The sequence below is a fragment of the Rhipicephalus sanguineus genome, chromosome 3 (genome assembly GCF_013339695.2).
Source record: "Rhipicephalus sanguineus isolate Rsan-2018 chromosome 3, BIME_Rsan_1.4, whole genome shotgun sequence".
NCBI classification, from domain to species: Eukaryota; Metazoa; Arthropoda; class Arachnida; order Ixodida; family Ixodidae; genus Rhipicephalus; species Rhipicephalus sanguineus.
The window spans coordinates 137,160,171-137,183,626 of NC_051178.1; the positions used below are offsets into that span (position 1 = coordinate 137,160,171).

The 23,456-nt window shown below is 48.8% G+C and overlaps 1 protein-coding gene across 7 annotated transcripts in view; it reads right to left on the reverse strand.

Moving 5' to 3' along the window:
* LOC119387257 (elongation factor-like GTPase 1) overlaps window positions 1-23,456 on the reverse strand; it is a 429,910-nt gene that overhangs the window by 74,276 nt on the left and 332,178 nt on the right. The gene's annotated exons all lie outside the window — the stretch shown is intronic.

The window sequence follows — 23,456 nt, forward strand, 5'->3', positions numbered from 1 at the left end:
GAGAGGACGCCGCACTATCGCAACGAGCCATAGGCTGCCGTTGGAACCTCGCTCGCTCGCGCCGAAATTGCCGCTTAAGGAGCCCCGGATGGACATTGGCTATCGTGTCATCTATATCTGACAGGCATCACTTGGAACGCGGTAAACAAGTCGTGCGGTTGCCCCTGTCGGGAGCCCCCGACCTTCTCGTACACGGTTGCGCGCCGGGGTTCCCGCAGGCGCCGTGTCGCGGTAGGAAAGATGGACATCGGACCCCTGCTAATCTCCGCGACGGGAGGGGCAGGCACCCACGCGTGCCGCGTACAAAAGCACGAGCAGCCCTTTTTCGCAGGACTTCCGCACGCACGCGGGCCGCCCAGTGGTGAGGAAGAAGCACACCGGCGCGCTATCCTAATGACAGTAGTGCGCGACGAGCCGTCTCTTGGCGTACACAGACGCGGCGCCGCTCCAGGGGCGCGGGTGGCTCCGTCTCGGCTCCCGAACGCACCGGCACCACCGGAGTGGGGAGGTGGTGCACGATATTTCAGTTTCAAGGTCACAACCCAACCTCCCACCCCTCCGCACGCATATGTTCGGAGGGGGGGGAGCAGCAAGGTGAAGGAGGGGCCGCGAGAAGGGAGTGGTGCACAACGGGCGCCTTCTCCGAACGCCACAACCTGTGCCCCTCTGCAGCGGCAGCAGACGGTGGCCCGTCTCTCCCTTGTCCCGCGCGCCAGGCACCTCCACGCACGCTGACTCGCGGACGCCACCGAGTCCGTCTGCCAGGGGCCTTCCTCGCGCGACTGTCTCCTGCCACTACTATTCAGTTCCTTCCTTTTTTTACGCCCCATGCGCACACAGCACACCCTTCTCGGTCTTCCCTCCTTTTATTTTTTTTTCTTTCGCTGACTTCGTCGTGATCTTCGTGCCGGTTCACCTCCCCTCCGGCGGTTAGGCGCGGGGAGGAAATAAAAAGAATAAATAAAAATAAGCACCAGAAAAATAAACAAGAAAATAAAAAGGTAAGTCGCATGGCGAAGACGGTGCGCCCCCAATACTGGACGCCTCTGTCCTAACGAAATTCAATGACGCCTTAGTCCTTACTACGGCGCATTGAACCTATCACCGCCGCCAAGCGCTGCTATGTATGCACAACAGCGCGTCTTTGCTTTTTTTCTTTATCATTTCATTAGCGAGGCCGCAGCGAGCCAACTCGTAGGCGAAATTCGTTGGCAGGTGTTGCTCGCAACTTGACGCGACAAGGAAGTCCCTGAGCATTCGCTGCGTGCACACAAAAAAAGGAAAAGCGACGCGTCAATCCACAGAAGTTTCCTCGCGGCTCGCAAAGCGCACACAAATGCGCAAGCTCCGAGCTCGGCTTTACGAAGCAGCCCGAGACCACACTTCTTTACGAATGTCATCAGGAACGAACTTACCCGCGCCCCGAGCTTCGTCGTGCCGCTTCACTACGAAGGTTTTTAAGACATGTTGCTCGTAGACGCAGTTGTGAAGCACGTTGAACTGGCACGTCGAGGAGTCGCAGCTTAATGAAGCCAATGAAAACGCGGGCAAAGTAATATGAACCTTTAATTGAAGCGTACAATTTTTAAGGAATTGAGGGTGGACGAAAAAGAGCTTCTGCCGGTGGGAGGCGAACCCACAACCTCTCCGCATTACGGGCGCATTCCACTTTCTTGGGTATTTACGCACGGGAGTCAGCCCCGCTAGTGGCGATGGCAGCGGAAGTTTGCAAATACTTCTTGCGGAGAACCTATCGACACGTTTCTTGGCTTTAATCAGCGTGATTGCGCGTTTACACCGTCTCAGCGTCTGTTCGAATGGCCTCGAGAGATCCCAAAGGTGCGCCGGTGCGATTTCGGACGTCGCGAGACTATGGTAAGTGCCGCGCAACGTGAATGACAAAAAGACTTAAAGAACAGAAAGTCCTCAGCCACCGCTGCCATGGCAGCTGCGCTTAAGCGCGCTGCTTCGAGTTTTCCGAAGTTTTCGCCTACAACCCTTGTTTAGCCATACAATAAAAAGCAACACAAACAAATTCAGATAAACAGAGAAAAGATGAGCAGCTCAACAGTCGCGAAGATGAACACTGAAGTGAAATTAGTAAGTGAATGAACGACAGTATAGGCTCTTCACTTTGGCGGTGCGGCCTAGCTTTTGCGACGCCACATAGACATAGATACACCGATAACCTCTCATTATTCTTCGAATAGAATTCTCTTAGAACTGTTGCAACACTTCATCGGCCCGTGGCAAGACAGCGGTTGTGCGATGCGCAACACAAAAGCGCTGTTGGTGTTCTTGAGGAACACTCCACTTAACCAAAGTTTGTGAATGACTAATTTGTGTATATATGTGCGTTTGTGATCTGTACGCACTAATTGTGTGTATATGTGATCATTGTATATATCATAGTCATCACCCGACACGTGAAGTAGCAAGCCAGGCGACAAACCAAGCTAACCACTCCGGGAATTTCATTAAAGGTTATTATCTATGTCTCATCGAATAGGTAATTTTGCCAGGTCAGGCGTACGCCTATTTTGTTACGTAAAGAGACACAACACGTTACTGTTTACGAGTTTACTGTTACGTTACTGTTTACAGGGAATACAGTTTCCTGCAGTGCAGCAGGGAAGTCGGTGTTTGAGTTTCGTGGAACACACGCTCTCGACACTCGGATTTGACACATGCGTGATGTACAGTAACAGCACTTGAATGCAGAAGCGGCTAGCGCGTAGTGACAAAGTATAGTTCCCTTGTAACTAACTAGTGGCACCAGCGGGTAAATCGGCGTTATGCGATCGCAAAAGCAAAAAAAGGTGCATCAATGAGGCCATACAATACACGCTACAAGTACCTTTGTATTGAATTATTACAGATAGTAACATAACAAGTATTACAGAATGCAAATGCAGGACAAATACCTATGACATGGCAAGAGGGCCGTAGACGAGAGCGACATCACATTAAGAGCACTTCTAAAGAAGTCTATACCTTGCGGGCTGCAAGTCTTTCTTTGCAAAAATATTCTCAGTAATACGGATCACGCTTTGATTGCGCATGATTTCATAGGCCGCGAATTGACGCGGGAACTAATGTCAAACATTAAGAATGCTAGGAAACGTACAGGGACAGCTGGAAAGCCTGGAGCCAAAAAAAGAATCGCACGAAGCGGCAATGAACGATAGACCTTCCCTATCCTCACGAGCACATTTTTACGCTAAAACTAGTTAGCAGCGGTGTACGCGCACCGAAGGCTGTCGCACAAGAGAAGATATACGACCGCTCTATGTTTCTACGAGGACCCAAGGTCAGATAGGATCATTCAGAAAAAGAGAGAGCGAAATGCATCGTGTCCATCCTTTTCCCACAGGCTGCTCGCACTGCTTTTTACTTGAAAGCTTTCCTCGGCGACGACGCATCTTCCATCTTTCCGTTCGCATAACGTCGCCACCGGTCCCGCGTATAGATCTTCTTCTTCCCCTTTGTATTTACCTGCCTACCTTTACTCACACAAGACGCCCATCCATCTAAACGTCGCAGATAACGGAGTTGCATTATGCGCCGACTCGCACCCGTTACGTACGAGATAAAGAGCGAGAGAGAGACGAAACAAGAAAGCCATGCACAAAGACGCAGAAAAGGTGAAGACTGTGCCCGTCGCGAAGGAGCGGCCGTGCCGAACAAGGATGCATATATTACCGGCCGAGGACACGGGCGCATCCTGGCGGCAGTACATAAAACTCAATGCGGAAGGCGATAAATTTCTCGCGATCCCGGCAGCGAGCAAACTGAGCCCAACGAGGCGTGACATTCGAAAAATGGAGCGGAGAGTAAAAGAGGGCGAGGGTGCTGCCACGGGCTTCCCTTCACACAGGCACCAGCCACCACAGCGTTGAGCACGAAGGCAGCACGAGCTTCCACGGCAGTGCGGGAAGGGATCGCGGGGAGGGAGGACGGCGAGAAGGAGGAGGCATCGCTCTCTCTCAGCCCCCCCCCCCTCTTTTTCCTTTTAACGTCCGCGGGAAAAACGCTCAGGTAAGTAAACAGACGCAACACAATGCTCGAGGGAAATAGCATTTAACAACACATCAAGGCGGGGTTGGGGGGGGGGGGGCAGCCAGCGGTGAATGAGGGAGCGCAACACACACACACGCACACCTGGGTCAGCAAAATTTGCGCATGGACACATTTTAGCGCACACACCTGCTTGCCTCCGCTTTCTGACATACACATTAGCCGAGCGAAAACGTTTCCCAAATAACCTCCAAAGTAGCATTGCTCTACTGAATCTATACGCACGGTAAAGTGTGGTGGGTTGGGCAAGGCTTACAGTCGCGGTACATCACTTGGTTAATTTCGTCATTATTCTCGAATTAAGAAGCATGACACTTTCTACTCTTGGAATCAAAGTGTGAATAGGAGGGTGAAAGCATTTTAAGGAAGGCAAGCTACTATAGTCAAGCCGTGAGCAAGCTACTTATCAATCACAACTAACAAGTGGCAGCGTCCCAACGTCATTACCGCTATGAAAGACGCCGCAGTGTGGAATTATATATTAAGGAGCTTAAGTATAAGAGACCACCAGCGTAGCCAAGAGCGTACGCGGGTCTCTCCATTAAAAACGGGGGAGGGGGGGGTGAGAGAGGCAAGCTTCACCGACCCCCCCCCCCCCCCCTTCCTCCACTGGTCGAGTCTTGAAGACAACAGGCTTCGCAATGGATGCAAAAAAAAAGAAAAAGGAACACATCTCCACGAAGTCAATGATGACGAGTAGGCGAAGCTAGGTCCTAAGCTCCATGTCTGCGTTGTAGTCGCCGACTAGCATAAAGGGTTTGTGCTTGTAGGAGTTTTATATTGTTCTGTCACAATTATGATTGATATTAGTATACTGTTCAACCTTTCTTTTGTGCCTCACATATGTTACCCGAGCGTTGTTTCAGATAATGTAAATTGAGTGACATAAAGTGACACAAAGAGTCGACGACAAAACTCGGTCCTAAGGTCCATAATGTGTACGTTGAAGTCGCCGACTAGTATAAAGGGTTTGTGCTTGTAGGTGTTTTTATATTGGTTTGTCACAATTATGATTGTCGTTCGTCTATTGTAAACCTTTTTTTTTATTCACATACGCACGCATGTTTCGACTATAGCAACGGCTTCTAACCACCATGACAGCGGACAGTGAGCGCCGGCGACAAATCTAGGTCCTAAGGTCCATAATGTCTGCGTTGAAATCGCCGACTAGTATAAAGGGTTTGTGCTTCTAGGTGTTTTATATTGTTCTGTCACAATTATGATTGATATTATTCTATTGTCAAACCTTTTTAGTGGATTTTACAAGGTGCTGTGCCGTGGACACGGACACCACACAACGGGCAAGCCGAGATCATAAATTGCTTCGCCCCTAAAATGAAAACGAAGCGATGACGTGCTTCCCACAACGGCAGGATTTTGGTAGGAAAGTGATAAAGTAATGGAATGGCTGTAGTAACCTGAAAATGGAGCCGCGAGACATTTGTTTCGTTTTATTTCTTTTATTTACAATTTATTGAACAGATTTAAGCGGATATCGCGTCGCTTCCAATCACTAACTTGAAGGAAGCGAAACGTCTTTAAACAACACAAGTGCGCCACGGCGACAACGAATGCTAAATAAATGGTAAACATATTTTATAATGCCAAGTACGAACACACACATTACTTTTGGGTGATTCCATTGGTTTTGCTGCCCTAAGCTATTCGACCGCAGTTACGCTATACTTAAACAAAGGCCCGTAGGATCTGCCGCTGAATAGTAAAAGCACAGGTGATTTATGCAACCTGCCGGGCGAGTACAACCGATGGAATGACAAGGCCAAGACTTCTAACTTTTATGTAATGAGCGAATGGGGCGAAAACGAGGGAACAGCGAAAAACAAGGCCAGTTCCGCCCCCACCACCACCAGTGCACCACCTCTCAAGGGAAACCCCTGCTCCAATCAGCATCAAGTGTACACGCCTGTGCATTACGCAACTCTCACGCACGCACACCACCCAACACAGGCGTTTTGCTCTTCCTTCAATCACTTCCCCGACCAAGCTGGATGTCGTGCGCCTGTGCCGATCGAGACCCGTCGTACACACATCTCCTGCGGTAGTGTGTAGCAGCCAACAGCACGTTGTAGAGTCGATATACATTTCAAAGCAACCACGTCAGACTACGAGAAACGAACGCGCGAAGGAAAACGGCAGCGCTTGACTACGATAACACACTTACACACACACAGGAAAAAAAGAAACAAGTAACAAAAGAAACGACCCATCTAACATCACAGCTCGTTGCCAAGAGGATATATAGACGGCATGGTCCAATCAGCGACGCGTGCGAAGGACGAAAGGGTGAGAGAGAAGGGTGCGCCGTGTACACGAGGGATATAACTGATCGATGGCGGCCAACAGCAGCAGCAGCAGCAACGGCCGCCACGGTGTCCTGTATGAATGAGCCAGAGATCGGCCGAGCCGATTGCGAGACGTGCGCGTATACTACACACTACGCGGCTATGGTGGCCATAACGCGGCGAAGGCGGAAAGCGCGCTCGACGGCGCCAGCCATTATTAACGCTCCCTTAAATACTACGACACGACTACTACGCCGAGACTCTCTTTTATCTGCTCGGGAAGGGAGCCAGCCCGCCAAGGCGACGCCATTCACACGCGCCTCGCTGTATACGCCGCATATCGAAGTGCGCGACAAAGAATATGGCTCCTTTTTTTTTCTTTACTGCGATGGCAATTATGCGGACCGCAATCACGAAGTCTGTGCCATGACCGTGCCTGTGGTGTAGTATAGTAGGCAGTATAAACTACATTGTTAGCGGGGTTTCTGGTCAAGTGGGTGAGGTTCTCTGTCCGGGGCTCCACTAGCCTTTGTGGCTTTAATGGGCAATGGTCGAGCAGAGCTAGCAAGCTCCGCCAATCCCCGCTATAGAATGTCAGGTCTGTGGGGGTGCTATCACCCGCTGTAAAGTCGTTTTCGCTTCATGGCGCTCGCGCGTCGTAGTTAACGTAGTTAACTTCGCCGCCGAGCGAGTGATGGCGCTGTGCTCGCGCGGTGGCACCAGTGGCGCCGCCTGCCGAGGAGCGAGGTTACGCGGACGCTTGAGGGGGAGCTCTCTTGGGGTTTGGCGCGGCGGGTGTGAAGGGTCTGAATGCTAAGATGAGAAAGAAACGATTAGATGAAAGCAAACTAGGAAATGGACAGTATGAGAACAGTGTATCAGAAGCTTTTAGGTACGAAATGAAATGTGAACGAACGTTTTTTCAGCGATTCGCCTTTTTCTTTATCCTTCATCTTGTACAGTGACCTTACCGCCATATATGTATACATGCATCTATTGCCAGTTGCCTACGCTACACTCCGCAGCATGACAGCGAGCATAGGGCTCTTCATTGCCCTTTGGAAAGTAGATTCCCTCTGATACTTTCATATTATCTTCCTGATAATCCTCATTCTGATGTTGGATGAAGTGAAACATGACTTCGTTCACCTCGGGTGCAACCAAGACTTGAACTCAGTCAGATACAGAAGATACAGAAGACGGTTAACATAAAACTGTCAATTACAAATATGATACTACAGTACGTACATCGTCATAGCAATGTCATATGAAATATGTTTATTTCATAGCCTCACAATACTACTGCTATCCGCTCCTTTCGCTCGCTCTCTCTCTCCATTGGCAGAGTGCTTCTAGAACACTTGGTGGAAGGCCGTGCAATCGACAAACGAGGAGACGTGAATACGACTGCTTCACAGGTGGGGGTCTTCAAACTGAAAGGAACGTACACGAAGCTGCGCAATGCGACAAGTGGAACTGCACTCGGGAGTCTAAAGCGTACGATGGCAAGGGCGATAGCAGCCACATTACAGACAAAGCCGGGTGTACTTCCCACCACCGTTACACAACGGCAGCGTCAGACTAATTAATTCCCCTGTCTTTTCATCTTCCACCTCTCCCGCCCCACCCATACTGCCCCTACTGAGAAGCGAAGCCCACAGTGTCTCAGTGGCTACCCCCTATTCCTTCACCCCAGTGATGCTACCGAGGACTTCTGATTTGGAGCAATTTTTGGAGCAGCAAAATTTCCGTTTTGGAGCACTTTGGAGCAGGAGAAATTTTCATCTTGAAGCACTTTGGAGCAGATAATTTTGCATCTGGGAGCACTCTGGAGCAGCAAATTTTAGATCCTGGAGTGCACTACAGAATCATATAGCATTAACATTCAAGCACCTGAAAATTATTATGGGGCTCTTATGAAGGCTAGAAATATTTGGATTCATTGCAATTCTCACGGAAAAAATCATCTCAGGAGAACTCCATACTTCACTCGCTAATGAAAAAATAGAGAGAGAGAGAGAGAAATAGATTAAAAAGAAGAGGCAGGGAGGTTAACCTGGTGCGAGTGACCGGTTTGCTACCCTGCATAGGGGTGGGGATATAGGGGTCGGAAAGAGGACAGAGAGAGAGAGGGAGATAAAATAAAAACAAAGCAAAAAATGCACACACATGCAGGACGTCCTATCAGAGCCGTTCCGATAGACCGGTTGAACGCAGAAAGCGCATTAGCGCCTGCACAGCCTTCTTCTGTGACGTTAAGTCCTGTCGGTGGCGCAGGATTTTTTCTTCCGAAAGAGTTCGGTCGTCCAGTTTATCAAGCGCGTTGCAAAGCGACTGTCCTTGCGAACAGTACTGTGGAAAGTCGCACAGAATATGCTCAATCGTTTCATCACTTCCGCAGTGGTCACAAGCTGCGGTGTCGGCCATTCCTATGCGGAACGCGTACGCGTAGGTAAATGCGAAACCCACCCATAACCTGCAAAAAATAAGGACTCATGCAGTTGAGTGCTCTGGATTAGCCTCTTCGGCGATTATTTTCGACACTAGCAAATAAACAGAATACCGGATAAATAAAATTGCAATTTATGAAATAAAAGTCTAAATATAAATACATCTATGTGCTTATCAGCAGACGTGGTAGACAAACTCCGTGATGTACAGCAGTGCCTCAATGCCAAAGAGCCACAGTGTCCCTAATGCCTTCCCTTAAGAAAACTCCAAGGCGAAAGCCAGGTTCTTTTTCTTCTCGATCGACGGGTTGATTCTCCCCCTCGCTCTCTGCAAGCTTTCTGCACCTCACATGGTTTTGCACTACCTCCTTGATCGGTGCACTGATCACGGAAGCAGTGTAAAGCGACGATGTCATGTGATTACATCATCACGTGACATCACGATATATGACGCCATGTTGGCGTCACAAGTTTTGACGATGTATGACGTGATGATGACGACATCACATGATTATTTTTTACATCAATCGAACGCCTCCGACGGTCAATTTTCGTGTTTGATAAAGCATCTAAGGCTTTCGCATTATTATTGCGTACTGAAAGTTAACAGCCTGGCCGTTAACAACCTGGCCTTACATACCAAACTGTCCACCACCATGTCACCTTTGTGCCATGCGCGAAACGGCTTCGCTTATCATCCACTTCACAGCTCCTCAATTTTTTTTTAAATTTTTATTGTGATAGCAATTATATGGACACACTAGGCGGATTTTTACCGTCGCTGTTGCCGTAATTTCCCGTATAAAGTCCAAATTAATAACATCACCACGCGCATTCTAGCCGCGGGTAAAAGCTCGCGAGCGCTGGCGACGAACGCGGCTGAAGCGGAGATTAAACTAGCCGGCCGTCTGTCTCCGTCGCACGGACAGCGCATGAGACAACATCTTCCCGCGTGCGGGCCTGCCGTCGATTGCTCATCAAACATAGAGGAAACGGCCCGCCAGTCTTTCGCAAGGAGCATGAAGGGACGCCAGGGGAGCAGGGGGAGGGGGGACAACAGCATCGTTCCAAAGGCACTGTCGCTTGCGCGCGCGCTATCTCGAGGCATCAGGAGACGGCTCGTAAACTTGCTGTGCTCTCAACGCTTACTTCGCGTTTAGAGAACTCAGAGCACGAAAACACTTCGGTTCCTGGAGCGGCCATATCCCCTTAAACCAGCGTTTTGTTGAGTTACGCGAGATCGGATCCAAAAGAGTTAGCTGCTAGCCTTACTTCGTTTAACAATACAATTTGTTGATATCGCATTCATTGCTTCGCCCTTAAGCGAAACTGAGTTTTTTTAACCGTCAGCTATTGACCCTCGAACGCGAGGGGCGGACGTGTAACATGGCGCAGCCGCTTCACTGTGGGCCGTCAGCGACGGGCCCGCTACAGCTGCGCATTTGCGGCTGCTCCGACCAGGAGATATGCTTTTATTAATCAGATGACATTTTTAAAAAAAGCAAGAAAAAAAATTCGAATTGGAACCCTAGCTCGTGAGCTCGAAAGGGCAGGGCCTTTTAGGGGGTATTTACCGCAGAGTGATTACAAACTCGGATGTGCTGGTGGAAGGAATTATGAAAAAGCTCTTCTGGATGAAGATCCATGGATAAAGTATATCTGAGGAAAAGTGTCAACGCGTTCCCACCGTTCGCGTGCTCTTCCATAAACGCGAAGCAAGGAAAATCCGATATTGTTTCATATCTACTGCTAGCGATCCCAGATTTCATTCCGCGATGTCCAGAAACAGAAGTGACAGACATTTTAGCGGCACGCATGTAGTTGTTACTGAACATTGCTTTCCTTACGTGCCGTGCGACGCTTGAAACGAGCTATCAGCAGCGTTTCTATAGAACAGACGACGTCCGCCGATGAATCGCCGTCGCACTTTCTCGCTACCGAGAGGCGTAGACGTCACGAGCCTCTGCGGAGAGCGCATTTTGCTGTGGAACCGACTTGCAGAACAGAAGCTGCGTCGGCACCGTGCATGGCATTGTGGCTTACTCGGGACGCACCCACGAGCGCTATTTATTCAGCGGAATAATTCTTGGTCCATGGTTGCGACTTTGGCAGCCCCAAAAATCAAGCTGCACATGTTCTGACGCACCGGCGGTGCGATTGCCGGTGACAGACGCCCCCAAACCTGAGACTCTGGCGCAGTTTGGCGCAATTTTCGTCGATATTATCAGGATGACGCAGTAAATATAATTTGGCGCACTTTGGCGCAGTTGGCGCAGGAGTGGAATCACTGCTTCACCCCCACATTCATCCTGGCAAACTGCGCTGACCAGCTCAGAGCCGCAGTAGCAGCGTCGGCTGATCAGGCGGGCACGTGGAGTGGCCCAATTGGGCCCTGAACTAAGGGCTCCACCCCTACGAGGAAGATCTCTTATCCTTGCACGAATAAAAGCCTTTTCTCCCTCTCTCTCTCTGAAGGCGATTCTATATCGATGCCGAACAAAGAAAACGCGAGACAAGTATGGTTGTAGTCAGCGGAGAAAATTCATGTTGTGGCACCTGTTAGAATCCCAAGTTCGAGCTCATCTCGTAGTTTCCCTTCGTAAAGATATGGGGCTACAGGGTACGCATTTGGGCTGGTTGAATAGGAAAACAGCGCTAAGAAGACAGGACGCCGTGGTTTGTGCCCTTTCTTCGTCCTGTCTTCTTAGCGCTGCTTATATACTCGTAAACACGGGACTAAGCGAGAGCCAATTTTGCAATTCTGGTGAGGCTCCAGCCTAGCTACCTGATGTTCGTCTTCCCCGCACAATTTTTCGCCGGAGCCAGAGTCGTAGACATGCAGCTACGACTAGAGATGGAATGACGTCTGAAAATGCTAGTGCCATCAGGCGTGGCGAAATATAGGGCGCGAGAAGAATTTGCTTTCATCAGTACTGGCGATCGTGATAGCTCAGACGCTGTTCCATTCGCGGGGCCCGGAATGAATCAACATTCGCTCGGTAACTGTACATATATAATGACTCGAAGTTCGATTCATCATCTTGTCTTCAACTATATTTTGCACGTATCTCGGCTAGCTGGCACAGTTGTATGAGAGCAGAAATATACATCATAGCTTCGTGTATTGGCGCTACCGCGTTGTCATTTTCTTTATTGCAGCGTAAGCTGGTATGGGCTCGCTTTAATAGCCGTATATATTGGTGACGGCATTGTCCGCCGCCGCCGGTGTCCGTTGCAACTATCACCCATAATGCGAAAAAATTTTCGCAGTTTCAGCGCGGTGGAACTCCGGAGCTCTTTGTGAATGTCAACTTACTCTATACTACTAAGCCACGCCAGTGTTTATTTTTTATTCTTTTTTCCCGTGGTACTTATATAAACGTACCTAAAGTATATACATAGCAGACAAAACAGCTAAAACATGGACTATTCTTCTAAAATATTTCTACATCAGATTTTTTCTTAATCAGGTGAAGCCCCTCAAATTTTGCTCCTTTAGGTGAAACCCTGTCTTGCAAGATCTACGCAACAGTCATTTCCGTACTAAGCACGACGAATTTAATACCTGGTTATACCTTGAAGCAAATTTCTCCAGCGCGAAACAAGCGATACCAAAGACCAGGAAACAAAGAGACACAGAGGAGCGCTGCTTATACATGCATAAAGCGCTCACAAGAGATATCGTTCGGACCGCTGCTTCTTAGATATTAGCAAGCAAAAAAGCACGCCCAACAAATTTTCGTTTTTTTTTCTTTTTTAACCGCGAAGCTGTTTAAGCTAGCCGTAATTTGTGTGTGCGGCCTATCAGAAACCCATAATCATCATGAACGGGTGTGTCCCACAGAATTTGGGCAGATACCACTACTCACCGCTACGGCGCGGAATGTAATAACCCTGAGAACGAGTACAGAGAGAGGGAGAAAGAAAGAAAGAAAGAAACAGAGAGACGGAAAGAAAGAGAAAAATTCTTGCCCCCCAAAAATTCTTCACGAGGCGGGATTCAAACCCGCGTACCCTCGATCCGAAGGCACGCTAGCAGAGCATAGCACAGCCTTGTATTGCTTGTATAGTATAGCGTAGACTAGTAAGGGGGTGTCTCCGGGTGGGAAAGGAAAGTGAGCGTTAGGAGGAGGAAATCCAACTACTCACCACTGGTTCACTAAGAGAGAGAGAAGTAGAGAGAAATAACGGGAATGAAGACATAAAAAGATAGAAAGACTCGGCACGTCTAGTGCGAAGCTGCCATGCTAGGGAACGGGAATGGCAACGGCGGCTGCGAGAAGAGCCCGAAGCGATGGAATCCCGACGCCAACGACGACGTGCTCGCAGATCTATCAGAGGTGCGAACGCTCGGTTCTGGACTTTGGACATCCGTGACGCCGTGACTAACCTAGCTAAGGCCTAGCAACAATCTAGAAGCAACCGATTTAGACTTCCGAATCGTCCAGTTTCGCTGTTTCAAGCCTTGCGCGACTTAGTGCAAGCTTCGCCAAATTTTTTTTAAAGCTCACGGTAACGGATGTCATAGTTACAAAAACTGTAATAGCTTCTCGCGCTTGGAAAATGTGTATTTCGGTAAAGTTAGGGTTTTCCACTTTGAACCGTTCTTGAGATTCACAAATTTAGTGAGACTTCGCGAGTGCTTGCACTCTGAATCGGCCTAATTAAAAATACGTAATTTGACGAACTTGAAAAACAAGGCCTACGAAAAGCATTTCAATAACCCCGAAGTGGTATAAAATCAAGTTTCGAGTAAGGAGACAAAAAAAAAAAAAAAGAAAACAAGAAAAGAAGAAAAAGCCTCTTGAACGAGGCTCTCCAACAAAACTCGGTATTGTTTCGTATTGCCACTTCGCCGCAAAACTACTTCTGCGTATCTGTCGTTCGGACTTTTTTTTTATTGCCATTCTAGTAAGCCCTAAGTAAATGAAGACCTAACTGGCACTCGGACTTGTCTCACGGGTTTAACAACTATGGTGGCCAGGTGCGCTCTGTGTCGGGTTTCAACTTGCAAGACGTTTGTCCATGGAAACGCAGACTCCAACCTTCTGATCACTTTAGTCTACAATCAGAAACAACTTTTTGCGTTGAGTTACAAGCATACCTCGCGAGGCCACTGAGAACTAACTAGTGGAGAGAGAGAGAGAAACAGCTTAATTACGGACAGTGAGAATAACAGCGAAACAAATTACAATAGATTCGCCACAAGTTAAGGTGGGCCACCATAGCGAACGGTACACGTCAATGTTGCGTTAGCATGCAAGGGTTCGCCGCACATCTGCCATGGCTGGCGGGAAAGCCTGCGCGCCAGCCGCCCTTGCTACCATCAGCCCACTTCGCCGCATTGCATCAAATGTGTCTTACGGAGAAGCATACTGACGGATATTCGTTAGTTTCCTTGCATTTTCTGTAGCTTCCTAAGCTCCTCCCAATCGTACGAAGTGTCACGAGGTGAAGCGAATGACTGCTATTAAAACCAGTGGTGCCAGCTACGCACCGGTATTGAAAAAAAAAGAACTCTTCGATGACGCAGTGGCATCTGCGATTGGCCGTAATCGCAACTGCGGTCATGCCGTTAGCATTCTGACGACCTCTATCAAAAACAGGTGACGCCCGTCGCCGACCGATGAAGAGGTATCCTCACGTAAGAGAAGTTTCGTGAGTTTGGCCCCCGATAATTTTTCCGCGTAGAATGTGCGACACGTACTGTACATGTTGCAGACGGTGCAGCCCAGTGGGTGATTTCCGTTTTCCAGTGGTTGTGCGACTGGAAGGACGGGACTTTGAAAATGTCGCGTAGTGCTTGTCGTAAATTCGAGCAGAGTTTACTGGGAATTTACGCTGGAACACATCGGCAATAGTGGTGTACAACCTTCTAACCTGACGCGTCGGGACTCACCGCACGCCAGCCTTTCAGACGACTAAGGCCACCTGTTGCCCGTTGCGAGACACTGGAAGCAGCGCGCGCGACTTTCGAAAGTGTCGCGTGGTTCAGCACAGGAGTATCGCTTTCAACACTACAGTTCGCTGAACTGTTGCTCGTGAAATTGATTAGTGGTCGGTCAACCACTTTTAACATCCCGACGTAAACATGTGCGCCGTTCTTCTGAGACGAGAGCTGAAACTCAAGTTCATGGTTATTGCGATTTGCGTTATTGCGACCACCTTCTTTAACGTGCACCAAAATCTATGAGTACACGCGTGTTCTTGCATTTCGCCCCAACGAAGTGCGACCGCCGTGTCTGGGAATCGAATTCACGTCGTCGTGCTTAGCAGCGCTACACCTATAGAAACGGCAGTTGGCGCGAACATAGGCAATATTCTTGTAATACAACACTATTAAAAAAAAGAAAACGCAAAATTCGAATCAATGACATTGGAGTCATATTCGCAATGTTTTAGCGAGCTGTGCAAAGAAACTTGTATTTCTTCCCCTTATTGTTCTTTTTCGGAAAAAGAAAAGAAAAAGGAGGAAGATAACTTATGAGCACCAGAGCGCGCTCGCCGCAATGTAGCCAACCATGGTTGTCAGGCACTTTACATTTTCTACAGCATCATCATCAACGTCCACTGCATGCAGGACGAAGGCATGATTTTTCAACTGCGCTGATTTTTCAAGTTACGCTATCTCGTGCGAGCTGATTCCATTTTATTCCCGCGAACTTATCTCTTTCATTCACCACACTTAACTCGATGCCACCCTCAGCTGCGTTTCCAACTGACCACCGGTTACCTTTCGTAATACGCGTAATATGGCCAGCCCAGTTACATTTTTTTTTCTCGCGTAACGTCAGCTGGAGTATCGGCTAACCCTTCTTGTTGCCTGATCCGTCCATTCTGATGTCTTGCGATCTCTTAATGTTATGCCCGTCCTTTTCTGTTCCATCGCACGCTGCGTGGTTCTCAACTCCTTCTCGAGTTTTTTTATGTTCCAAGTTGCAGCCCCATACGTTAGTACTGGTAATATGCAATGATTGTACACTTTTCGCATTAGGGACAGCGGTAAATCGCCTGTTAAGATGTGGGAATGTATGCCGTAAGCATTCCAGCCCATCTTTAGTCTTGAGTGAATTTCTCATTCAAGAGTAAGCTCCGCTGTAACGAAATAACCTATATATATATATATATATATATATATATATATATATATATATATATATTCTTGCAGAGATTCTAGGGGATGGTTGTTAATCGTGAACTCTTGTTCTTTCGCCAGGCTATTGATCATTATCTTTGTCTGCTGCACATTCATTTACAGCTCTAATTTAATACATTCTTGGTTTAGGTTCGCAATTATTTCTTGCAATTTCGTGTCTATCACTGATGAAGAGCCCAATGTCATCTACAAACCGCAAGTTGTTGAGATGTTCTCCGTTAATCTTTATTCCTTCTCTTCCCAACATGGCCGCTTGAATACTTAAGCATGTAGTGAACAACACTGGTTAGATCGCATCTCCTTGCCTACACGTTCCCGTGGATGGAGAAAGGTTTAGCGACGCCGAACTGAGTTTTGATTCCTCCGAGTTTTCTTTCCAGAGATAAAACCTGAAACACATAGTACGGGACTTTTCTAAGTGCCTGCCCGAACAAACCGAAGCCCCCGTGGCAAGGGTCAGAGCACCAGGAGCGATGAGAGGCTGCTCTGCGCAGCTCGAAACCGGAGCTACGGCCCCGGACAATGGGTTGGGCCAGAGAGACCCGAAAGCACAAGAGCCGAAAGCACAGAAGTGCTCGGCCATCTATAGAGCGGCCCGAGGGCCCATCGTCGTCCTGCTTCCACTTCACACACACACACACATGCTTCTTTCATGAACCAATAAAGTTGTTTACCTATACCTACCTGCCCGCGCTACGAAAGGTGTGACGTCACACCTTTCGTAGCGCAGAACAGTCGGAAGAAGCGCTACTCACATGTCCTGGCCTTAGTTCCCAAGTCAGGATCATCGGCTGGGGCTAAAAGGCTTCTCTAATCCTGATCCCCTCGCGGTGGCGCCTCGCACCTCCAACCGCTAGTCAGATGCGAACCTCAATAAAGCTGTGTTCAGAGCAAAGTGTGAACGACTCTATAGTACGGGATTGCTATATGCAGCTACTCCTAACTAACGACGAAACATAGTTGAGCGGTGCTCCTCATGCCAGAAGGCTTAGACACCAAACGCGTAACACGTGCGTTGACGTGGCTCCTTGGCTGACTTAATAATAATTGTTGGAGTTTTACGTCTCAGAACCACTATATGATTATAATAATAATAATATCTGGGGGCTTAACGTCCCAAAACCACAATATGATTATGAGAGACGCCGTAGTGGAGGGCTCCGGAAATTTCGACCACCTGGGGTTCTTTAACGTGCACCTAAATCTAAGCACACGGGCCTCTATGATTTTCGCCTCCGTCGAAAATGCGGCCGCCGTGGCCGGGATTCGATAACGCGGCATTCGGGTCAGCAGTTGAGCGCCATAACCACTACATCACTGTGGCGGCTGTTGGCTGACTTCTAAAGTGGAGCCTAAATCAGACAACAGAAGCAACAATTATTAATTACTCGCTAAGATACAACTTATTAACTTGAACGTTTGGGCGAGTTGTTATACTTCATTGCAAAAGAAAAATTTACAGCACGAAAAAAAAAAAAAAAGAAAAGAGCGAGCGAGCGAGAGAGACCTTCACTAAAAGGCAGAGAATTTAGCTGGCATTTGTATCATTTTTTTTGTGCCTCTCTCCACTTCCCTTCCCCACACAGGCGAAGGGAGGCAACACAGAGAGCGCTTGTCTGTGTCGCCTCCCTTCGCCAGTTCGTCTTTTTTCCGCGCTGTACACTTTTCTTGCTCGCTAAGATAAAGAGATAAAGAAGCGAACAAGCGGTTGCCTATTCAAGTGAGGTATACGCGATGCTACCTTTACTTCGCTGTCGTTAATAATTACCTTTTGAAAGAAAATTATTCGAGGCTTCGACACAGGTTGCGCTGCTATATATTTGTTTCGATGCGGAGCATGCCCAGCGCCGCATGCCTGCCTTCGCCACACGAAAACGGCTGCAAAAGGGGGAAGCGGTCTACGTCTAGAAAACAAACGGTGGCGCTAACTTCTTCGGCCCATAAGGAAGCAATGCTCAGCAAAACTTCCCTCAATATCTTCGCTGTAAAGGTAAGAGAGAGAGAGAGAAAGAGAGAAACAAGGAAGAAATGAAGAACGAGATGAAATTCAAATTTCGAACGGCCCGGAGATTTGCTCACCAATTATTTAACGAAAAAGAAAAGAAAAAAAAAGGAGAAATAAACGTGACCTCGCGCATTTAGTGCGCCCGCAACGTCCCATTGGGCGCGGAATGCGCGACCGAAGCCATGCGCGCGACACAAGGACGCGAGACGCATTCCGCAGCTGCGGTACGGTGGCTCTAACTACGGGCCGCAGGTCGGCAAATGCCCACCTACCTACGCCCCCTCCTCCTTGTGCAATGGTGGGAATAGCCCCTCCGGTCGTATTTGCATCGACGGTGGCTGTGCGGATCAGCACCGCGGCCGGGTATACGTATGGGAGAGTATACGCACAGTAATACGCGTACATATACATCTGTGTGTGCGTACGTGCGTGCGCCAGCACCCCCCCCCCCTCCTCGAAACGAGGGCCGTCACGGCCTCTGCTGGTGCAGCCCAAGCGTGTAACAAACGCGGCGGGAGACCGCGACGCCAAACTTCCGGGGGGATTACGTCAACGCCCGACCAACGCGACAACGAGCGCGATACCATCGCTATGCGCATCCGAAACGGAGAAGAACACTGTCCGCTCTCGGCTAAGTCGTTCCTTCTCCTCGTTCCTTTCTTTAGCGTCTACTTTCCATGAAACATCGTCGGTCAGCCGGCTAACTTTGTCCTCGCATTCAAGTTGGACCTTTGCGTTGCCACTGACTTTTTAGTTGATGCTATAATTTAAGTTTGATTTTGGATAAGGTGCTCAGACAAGGATAAAGGAGGAGAAGAAAATGGCACGACAATGGAGAAGCCGATATCGGACAGCGCATGTCCACATTCGCCTAAGCCGGGCCGGCTCTAATGAGAAAGACACCTTCTTCTCAGTCAATGCATTGATCCTCCCTCGCTCCTCTCCGAAAGCTTCCTGCACCTAACGCGGTTTTGCACTGCCTCAAGGGTCAGAGGCACTGCAAACTTTCGGCACCGCACCTGGTTTTGCACTGTCTGTCCCCGTGATCGGCCCACCTTTGACCAAGCGACGAAGTCATGTGATGATGTCATGATGACGTCATAAATTTTGGCGATCTGTGGTGTCATACGGTGACGTCATCGCGTGATGATTTTAACACGAAAGTGTTTTATGCCGGGGTCCACCAAGACTTCAGTGACGTATTTCCGTCACGGAAATGACGTCGAAAAAATTTACACAATCAGATGGCAAAGAAAAAAAGGTTCCGTCAACGGGCATCGAACCCACGACCGCTCGGTCCGCCAATAACAACAGATGCCAGGCACGCTATTCACTGCGCCACGGTCACAGACTCCAGAGGCTTTACAAACGCGTCTTTTATATCTACCACTCTCCCGGGTCGGCGGGGTGATGTTGCCCTCTGGAAGCAGTAAAGTAATTCGTCATTACTGTGGCCTCCGCGATCAGCACCTGCAACGCGTTACACGTCCGTCCCATTCGGCGCGTTTTCAATAAAAGTTCAATTTTGCAATGCCTTAACACATCGCGAGGTGGCGACCTTCGCCCAAGCGTCGTAAAAGTGTCGGCCTCGCTCATAGCATCACGATAATTCAAACAATGGTGAACTAGAACAGCTGGTTCTAGTTCACTATAATTCAAACCAAAAATAGCTCTGCGACGTGCGCCTTCCTCACGTGGCTGTAACACCGCGTTCCCCGCTCACGCGCTCGCCCCGAAAAAATCGCGGCCGCGCTACCGGGGCGGCAGGACGCAGTTTGCGTTTCCCTGTAGTGCGGCCGTGGTGTTGTTATGCCAGGGCTCCCAACCCCAAACTTCCTTGCTTCGGCAAGGCATTCAAGCTGGTAGAACGTCTGACGCAAGTGGTGTCAACATCGATAGACTGTCTGATGCAACCAACGTCAACACCAGCTAGGTGCCTGATGCAAACGGGTGCCAACTAAAGCAGGAGTCTCATGCAGCCCCCGGCAACTCCTGCGATGCGTCTGACGCGACCGAAGGATTTCTCACGCAACGTGCGGCAAGCCCTCTCATCCACGGATCCGATTCCAGCCAGCGACCAACGGCGGTTCCTGATTGGAGGCTTCGAACTGAGCTGATGCAAGGAATCGGCCAGGGCTATAAAAGAACCAAGCTGCGCGGAGAGAGGAACAGCGAACGAAGAAATCCCGGGTGGTCGTCGCACCTCAGTGCGAGCCCCATAAGCTGTCGGCCCCAGTGCCGAACATGTAACGCCTCTGTTTATATGTATATAAATTTGCCTTAACTCACCGTCGCCTTGTCCGCTCCGTCTATCAGCTCTGCGCAGAAGCAGCCGCAAGCTGAGACACCCGATACCCAACAGTGTTCAATCACATTTTAACATGCCGCGGGATGGCGACCAAGTTCTGCGTCCAATATGCGACGCTCTTCTGGCTATCACACCTCGTTCTCTGATTAAGCTTTCACCGTTAACTACTACAGCTACCACAAGGGTTTGTTTAATCACTTAACAGGGACGTTAGTCGTCGGGATGGAGATGTACCACCAATCATCAAAGTGGGTGCATACACGTTAAACGGTACCATAGCTGCCAGACATCAATACACATTGTACAAACTCTCTTATATCAATGTACAGTAAACATTCAGTTACTTCTGGAAGGGCACGCTTTACTTTCGGGTTATTCCGATTCCTATGACGGAGGGATCAACCATGTTCTTTTTTTCATCACTCGCGTTGACTCGGCCGACGCCGCCGAAGCCGATTGTCAATTTTCGCGTTTGATGAGGCACTTAAGGCTTTCGCCTTCACAGAAGTTGTATAAACAGAGATATGGCGCCTCAGAAAGGCTGCCCGACGTTTCGATAGGCAAACCTATCTATGTCGAACGCACATTATCATTTCTGGCATGTCGTAAAGGTCCAGTGGCTGACATCACGTGGTGTCGCTGTCGGTATCGGCATCGTAAACATGTACCGACAGCAACAACACGTTATACGCTAATCCATCAACTTTTAAAACTCACACGCCAATGATGACAAGAAGGTTTTGACAAAGAAAGGTTAATCTATCGAAACGTTGGCCTGTTAGCGGCAACTTATCTCTGTTGATAAAACTTATATTGCACATGGTGTTTTCATCTGTCGACTACCACCCTTACACCAGCTTTGTGCGTGTCTGTTCCAGCGTGCATTTCGTTGTCGTCAATATACCGTCGTCGTTTCGGTGTCTTCAACCCATCGTCATACTGTCATCAAACACTGAATATCGTATATTCATGTACCTTGTAACATACCAGACATTTCGATAAAAGGACTTAACGCTACACTTTTAACACTTTACCACAGTGGCGTAGCCAGAAATATTTTTCCGGGGTTATTATATGACGCCGGTAAAAAAAAAAATTAACGTATAGAGAGCCCGCGCCCAAACAATGCCGTATAGTCCCTTTTCAAGAAAAGTAGCCATTTTTGTCAACAAACCGACATTCTTCTTATTTTCGTTTTTAAATTTTAGTGTATTACTGCAGAGTGTAAACAGCACGGAAAAAAAAAGAAAAAAAAAAGCCGGAAGGAGGGGGACAGAGGGGGGCGGATACGCAGCGCTTTGAAATTTTCGGGGGCATACATTCAAATTATTACACAGTCTTACGTTGATCATGCACATTCGAACTCGATGACTCCGCGTACGAATACCACCACGTGACGATAGAATATGACGTGGTTTCACACGACGGAACAACGAAAGGCGTGTCGTCGCGCGGTCGGTATACATATGATCGAATGACAATACTGTCGCGTCGTCAGAAATGAGTACCTCGGATACGAACAGTGAACGCCCACGCAAAAGAAAAAAAAAAGCACTGCTGCATGCACCGAGGCCATTCTCACCACTTGGTCATCACGGATGACTGGAAACGAGAGCACCCCGACACGGGCTACTTCATCGCGACGGGTGTTCTCACTACGGGCACCGCATGTATAGATAGACTCAGTGCACCAACAACAACATCATCCAAGCCCGTCTCTTTCTGGCGGCTTCCGTGACGAAGGGCACTATGTTATCACGACATCGGGCGCGGTATGTATAACAACCATCGCACGCGGAGGTCGATGCCAGCGGCGCGCGGATGTGGGCGGGGCGCTGCTGAGCATCATATTCGAACGGACACCACATTGTTTACGACAAAGCATGCAGCGTATCAGTATAACTCTATTCGTACGCTGTCGTCGTCACAACGTGGTCGCGAGCCAGGAGGTGCAAATGCGGTTAAGGTATCATCACGCGGCTGCGAGCACTCTTCGCGGTCACGGTTTCAGTCTTAATGCGCTTTATTAGAAGCACGAGCACCGAGTGAGGCTCTTGTTTCCCTTCCCAGCACTTCCTGCCGAGCACTTCCGGTTTTCCGAATGTTCGGAAAACGTGTTAACAAAAATAAAAGTGGTACGAAATCGATTGTTCTGGCTCAAGTTTGTACTGTATACACATGATATTGGAGGTTAAGTTTACTCAAGGTAAGGACCAATTTGCAATTTACTGCAAGGATAATCGATTAAAATTAATTGAATGAGTCAATCCAAGGAGCAGGCGCTTTTCTTGTGGGCAGCTATATGATCGTTGAGGCACCAGGCGGGGCAGATCTCAACCACGCCCTTCCTTCTGCGTGGCTTCTGATGTCCGCTTCGGCAGTGCGACGAAACACGAAGTTAACGCAAGGAATACGTCGGAGAACACGGACGCCGACGTGCGAGTGCCATTATTGGCCGCGAGGAGTTACGGAGTCGCCCTCTATCGGACGCGCCTCGATTGCGTGCTAGGTAGGATACTGCCGGCGCGCTCCCCATAGGTTTTGCTGTCGGCGCTCTACAAAAACACCTCGCGGAAGCCCTCCAGGGCATTTCTGTAAGTACTTTCGAAAGGAACTGTGTTCTTTACTGTCAAAATAATCATTTTCGACGAACTGAAAGCACAAGATAGTCCTGCGTCAGGGGAACGCAAGCTCGACGGGAAAAATGCAATTGCCAACATAAATGCAGCCCACAGCCGCAGCATTTGACTCTCGCTAGTCCACCAGCAAACGTCGCGTAGCTTATGAAGGCGAAAGCCTTAGATGCCTCTTCAAACCGGAGGGAAGATTGACCGTCGGCGGCGTCAAGACGAGTGATGCAAAATATAATCGTCACGTGATGACGTCACCATATGACGTCATCATGAGGTCACAGATCTCCTAAATTTGTAACTTCATTATGACATCACCATGACGTGACATAACGTGATGTCACATGATGACGTATTCACGCGACATGCCCTTTGCATTGCTTCGATCACGGAGGCAATGCAAAACTTATGTAGCTTATGAAGCAACGCAAAACTTATGTAGCTTATGAAGGCGAAAGCCCTAGATGCCTCATCAAATGGGAAGATTGCCCGTCGGCGTCCCGCGTCGGTGGCGTCAACACGGTTGA